The 6386-nt window shown below is 43.7% G+C and overlaps 1 pseudogene; it reads right to left on the bottom strand.

The window, feature by feature from the left end:
- Nucleotides 1-717: 717 nt before the first annotated feature.
- Nucleotides 718-5576, bottom strand: LOC122643592 (annotated as a pseudogene).
- Between the last annotated feature and the right edge of the window lie 810 nt (nt 5577-6386).

The following is a 6386-nucleotide window of genomic DNA, read 5'->3' as shown; positions in this document are numbered from 1 at the left end:
TTTTCCTTCTATTTTATTTATAGGAGAAGGAACGCCACCCGGTCGTGCGCTGTGGCGTGTATCTGTGCCCAGACACAACCAGGTAAGGGTGTTAACCGGTCCGATTTCGATTAAATGGTCCGATTTTGGTTAAACCGCTAAATTAAATGGTCTCAGTTTTGAAACCATAACCGAACCATTTATTAAACGGTTGGTTTCGATAAATGGTTTCTGTTTGATTTTGACATATTTATGTACATCTAAGAGTGTTAAACGGTCTATTTCAGTTAAACGGTCCGGTTCGATTTAAACCGTTTAAATAAACGGGCTTAGTTTTGAAACCATAACCAAACCATTTATTAAACATTTTTACGGTTTCGATTTGATTTTGACACCATTACACCCGGGCATGAAATGACCTCCCCACCCACATGGAAAGGCAGGGTTGTACCAGTCATTTTGTGCCCAATTGTGTCTGGGCATAGGTTCAGGCCACAACACATGATCAAGTGGCTTTCTTTCTCTCTTTATTTATCTTTCATTTCCATGGTTTTGGAGTTGTCGTTGTGCGACACAGAAAAAATCTACTTGTCATCCTCTCTATGAATTCCAATCCCTAATGAAAGTGTTGGTCTACTATAGTTAAATGATGAGAAAGAGAAGTGGGGTATATTTCAAATAATTAATTTTCCTGTTCAGTTGTCTCAAGTTTACAATTAGTTAATCAAGTTCTTCTCTACAAAATTTGTGTGACCCAAAATTTGTATAAGATTTACACTGCAGATGGTGTATGGGTTATCTATCGACAAAATCAGAAGAGCTTGCTGGCAAATTCTTCTGTGGTCTCTCCATATCTTTGAGAAGAAGAAGAAGAAGTTGTGAGATCCCTAAGTTCGGACAAACTCCTTCCCAGTTGTAGAGCCACCTTCTTTTCAAATAACTCCCCATTTTCTCTCTTCTCCACCTCCCTTTCCTTCAAGTTGGACACAATGGACTCCTCCATGAGCCGAAAGAAACCAGCATTGATCCTGTACATCTCAAATACCATCCCTACTTGCCCACCATGCTCCATTGTGTTCACTATGGCTGCTAGGGCTCCCGCAGTGACTCCCAAAAACACTGCCCATGACCCTTGATGCTGAGAAGCTGATCCTACAAGGGCAGATCCCACCACCGCAATGCCTGTGAGCAGAGGCCCTGAAATCGCTAGGGTCTTATTAACTTTCAACGCCAAATTACTCAGCCTCACATACTCTTCGGTGTCCTTCCTCTTTAGCACCCCAACTATTTGTCTCATTTCCTCCTCCAGCTTTGCATTCCATCCATTGTTTCCCTTCCTTTCTCTATTACCACCACCGAGTCCTTTTTGTTGCGATTGTTGTGGCCACCAATTTGCAGGCTCTACCGTCACAGGGACAAGTTGAAGATTCGGCCAACCGATTCTCCACCTTGAGGGGGTGTATTGAGAGATATCGACTGATATCCTTTCCTTTCTCAGCCATCCACATGTGATCCCAGAATCCTACCTTGTAGAACACAATCTCCACATATGATCATAAAATCTTACCTTGTAGGACTCAATCCCTTGAATAGGGAAACACAATATTTGATTGTAATTCTATTTCAATCTATTCCTAGTTTAGAATAACTAGGATCTCATCTCTTGTATTATGTATATAAACTCTCCATTGAGATGAATGAAATCAAGGAAATACATTCACGTTATTATGGTATCAAGAGCCATCTAAAGCTCCAACGAGCTCTCTCTTTCTCTCCTAGTGGCCATCATGCTGTTAGTAGTTCTCTTGATATCTGGCCTCGTCGCCTAGGACACCCACATGAGAAACTTCTCCGTCATATGTTAAAAATTAATAATTTACCAATTTCTTCTTCTCTTCTTAGTAGTATTTGTAAGGCCTGTCAGTTGGGAAAGGCCAGCCGGTTATCTTTACCTGCTACAAACCATAAGAGTTTATTTCCGTTAGATTTAATTTTTAGTGATGTTTGGGGCCCTTCGCCTACAGTTTCTGTTGATGGACATCGATTTTATGTAGTTTTTGTGGGCGATAACACTAAGTTTATGTGGTTTTATCCTCTTATTCGTAAGTCTGAGGTCTTTGATGTGTTTATTAAATTTCAATCTCATGTTGAACGTTTATTTGGTCGCAAAATTAAGTCTATTCAAATTGATTGGGGTGGTGAGTACCGTACTTTACCCACCTATTTTTCAAAAATTGGGATTTCTCATCGGCTTTCTGCACCCCATACCCATGAGCAGCAGGGCTCTGTTGAACGACGTCACAGACACATCGTTGAGACAGGGCTCTCTCTTTTGGCTCATGGGTCTGTTCCTCACCATTATTGGCATTACACGTTTGAAATAGCTGTTTATTTGATTAATCGAATGCCTACATCGGTTTCGTTTGGAGTCTCACCTTACCAACTTGTCTTTCATCACAGTCCGGATTATTCCTTTCTTAAGGTTTTTGGTTCGCTTTGTTTTCCTTTTTTACGACCCTTTAATAAACATAAGATGGATTATCGCTTAGCCTCGTGCGTGTTCCTAGGTTACAACCCTTCCCACTTTGGGTACCGCTGTCTTAATCTTTCATCAAACCGCATTATTATTGCTCGACATGTGAGGTTTGATGAAGATTCCTTCCCATTTTCCACATCCATTTTGGGACCACCACCTCCTCCGCCCACTTTCTCTTCACCGTGGGCATCTGCCCCACTAAGGGCTCCTTTAGTTCCAATGCCCACGCCATTACCGGCAGTACAATCTCCGGCCCTGGCATCACCAGCGAGGGATATCACTCCACCAAACCACTCGCCCTTGGCTGCACCTACACCAGTCACACACAATCCTCCCTCCTCTCTCCCTCTAGATGGACCATCCCTGAACTCCCCACCTCTTCAAACCCACCCACTACATGACCTCTATCCACCCAACACCATTCCCCAAACCGGCCCAGCCCAACCAACCCACTCCATGAACCTACGGTCCAGGCCCCATGCTTTAAATGCAGTACTTGTTGCTATTGAACCGACTTGTTTTTTGCAGGCAAATAAAGTCCAGGAATGGCGGGTCACGATGGCGGAAGAATTTAATGCTTTAATCCGGAATGGGACGTGGTCCCTTGTCCCTGGTACACCCAACATGAATGTCATTGGATGCAAGTGGGTGTACCGTATCAAAAGGAAAGCAGATGGGTCTCTGGAGCACTATAAGGCGCGCTTAGTGGCTAAAGGTTTTCATCAACAGCAGGGGCTCGACTATGGTGAAACTTTTAGCCTAGTCATCAAACCGACCATGGTACGCTTGGTTCTCTCCCTAGCTGTGTCTCACGGGTGGTCCATCAAGCAACTTGATGTCAGCAATGCATTCTTGTATGGTGTTCTAACGGAGGAGGTCTACATGACTCAGCCTCCAGGATTCATTGACTCATCTCATCCGCATTTCGTATGCAGGCTACATAAGTCCCTTTATGGGCTGAAACAGGCGCCCCGTGCCTGGTTTGCACGGCTATCTACCTTTCTCTGCAACATTGGTTTTCAAGGGTCCAAAACGGATACTTCCCTGTTTATTAGACACACAGGCCGCCAAGTTTGTTACATCCTCATTTACATTGATCATATAATCATCACAAGTAGTGACACGGCCATGATTGCATCACTTATGGATCAATTGTCTGGCGAATTTTTTGTCAAAGATCTTGGGCCGTTGCATTTCTTCTTGGGTATTGAAGTGGTACAACATCCTCGTGGGCTGGTCCTAACACAGTCTAGATATATCTCCGATTTATTAAAAAGCACAGGCATGGTTGATTGCAAACCGGTCAAAACTCCAATGGCCACAACGGCTAAGTCATCTGACTCAGGGGGTGCATTGATGTCCGATCCTACAAAGTATCGCTCTGTTGTGGGTGCTCTTCAATATGTTACCCTTACTCGGCCTGATGTAAGTTTTTTGGTCAACAGGGCATGTCAGTATATGCATGCTCCAACGGAGGATCATTGGCAGCTTGTTAAAAGGATCCTTCGTTATCTTCGGAGTACTCAGTCTCATAGACTTTTCATTAAGCGTTCCCCTGTACGCTCTCTTCAGGCTTTCTCAAAGGTTGATTGGGCCGGTGACCACACCGATCGCAAGTCTGCAGGAGGGTTTGTAATTTTTCTCGGGCCTAACTTAATTTCTTGGACCTCTCGGAAGTAGCGCACTGTGGCCCGTTCATCAACTAAGGCTGAATATAAAGCCCTGGTTGATGCATCGGCCAAATTGGACTGGTTGGAATCTCTCTTGCATGAGCTGGGTTGTCCACTGGCCGAACCACCGATCTTGTGGTGTGACAATATTGGAGCAACCTACTTGTCTGCAAATCCTGTGTTTCACGTGTGCACCAAACACGTGGAAATTGATTTCCACTTTGTTCGTGATCGTGTGTCCAAATGACAGCTGCAGGTTCAGTTTATTTCTACCCATGATCAGCTTGCAGACACACTCACTAAGCCACTTAATTGGTTTGATGTGATTCAGTTTCTTAAGGGACAAGTTGAAGATTCGGCCAACCGATTCTCCACCTTGAGGGGGTGTATTGAGAGATATCGACTGATATCCTTTCCTTTCTCAGCCATCCACATGTGATCACAGAATTCTACCTTGTAGAACACAATCTCCACATGTGATCATAAAATCTTACCTTGTAGGACTCAATCCCTTGAATAGGGAAACACAATATTTGATTGTAATTCTATTGTAATCTATTCCTAGTTTAGAATAACTAGGATCTCATCTCTTGTATTATGTATATAAACTCTCCATTGAGAGGAATGAAATCAAGGAAATACATTCACGTTATTACGTCGCAGGGAACTTGTCTAACATTGTTCCAAGCAAGGGAAGAGGGTAGGCCCTATTGATAGCCAAGACCTTGTCCATGGCATCCTTCACATCCCTTGCTGTGGGAGTCCCGATTGCAAGGGTTGTTTGAATTTCCCTTTCGAGCTGTTTGAACAGCCCCACTGCGTTTTGTTGTTCTTCTGCGAGCTGGGAGGGCTGGATCTTGTTCATCACCACCAACTTCCCAGTGGCTGTCGAATATAAGAGGGTGGAGGAGAGCTTGAATGCTAAAAGAGTTGCTCCCGTTCCATAGGTGGTGGCTGTCAGGCCAACCATGGTTACGGTGGACAAGGTGATAGCGTTAATGGAGGTGAGGATGAGGTGGTTCCAGTTATTCCGCTGCATGCTCTCCAATGTTGGTGTGCATTTCTGCTCTGTCTGCGGCTGCTTCGATAACGGCGTGAAGCTCGGCCACCACCTTGGAATTGGAATTTAGCCGTTCAATAATATCTTTAGTGGTGGTGTCAGTACTAGGCTTTGATTCTGTTATGGTTGTGGTGGTGGTTGTGTTGTTGTATCCACTTCTCATTTTCAATTCCTCCACCAAATCTCTTGAGGGGAGCCTAGGGAGTATGAGTCTATTTGACCGGAGTTTAGGGGCTTGGATCATTGCTTCAGTCCCGCTGCTTAGACATCGTGAAGAAGATGAAGACGACCATGAAGCCCTTGAGAAACTTGAAGCTTGAAGTGCTGCCATGTTGACAGTGTTATGGACACTTCTCCATGTATTAGAGAAGCCAGCTCAGCATTAGTCACTTGACCACTTGCCTAAGGTAGTTACATTCTTGTATTATATATATACGGTTGTACCCTTGAGATAATTAATGAGAAAATATCATTCACATATCTTACATAGTATCACGAGTCGCTTTTCCTCTCGCGAGTTAATGTTTCTTGATTTCCTGGTTCTTTCTGTTTCTTGAGGGTTTCTTTTTCTTTTTTTTTTTCGTTTCTTGAAAGCTTCCGTTCGTTTCTTTCATCTTCAATGGCGGAGTTTGGTTCTCAATCTTCGATTTCTTCGGCTTCCATTGCTGTTGTCGCTCCTAATGTCTCGCCTAAGCTTCCTTTGAAGCTAAATTCTTCCAACTACATGCTGTGGAAGACTCAGTTATTACCTCTTCTGCGAGGTTATGATTTGTTAGGGTTTGTAGATGGTTCGTTCCCCTGTCCAGATGCCACATCTGCTCCGGCAGCGGCTGCGCTATGGGAATGGCAGGACCAGTTGATTCTCAGCTAGGTCGTGTCGTCGTTGTCTGAATCGACCATTTCTCATATTGTTGGAGCTACTACCTCATGTGATGCTTGGACAACTCTTGCATGAGTCTTTGCTTCGTCCTCTCGCACGAGAATAATGGATCTCAAGGATCGGCTGTTTGTTGGATAAAAATTATATGTAATGAAATTATATTCAATTTCATTCCATCTCATCACACTAAAGATTCAAAAGGTCTTTGTCACATGTGGTTTTTGTCTTTTGTCTTTTGTCTAAAAAGTATTTTCACCAATC

Source organism: Telopea speciosissima, chromosome 10 (assembly GCF_018873765.1).
Source record: "Telopea speciosissima isolate NSW1024214 ecotype Mountain lineage chromosome 10, Tspe_v1, whole genome shotgun sequence".
In the NCBI taxonomy this organism is placed as follows: domain Eukaryota; kingdom Viridiplantae; phylum Streptophyta; class Magnoliopsida; order Proteales; family Proteaceae; genus Telopea; species Telopea speciosissima.
The sequence above is the reverse complement of the archived record's forward strand: the minus strand, read 5'-3'. Positions and strand labels throughout refer to the sequence as shown.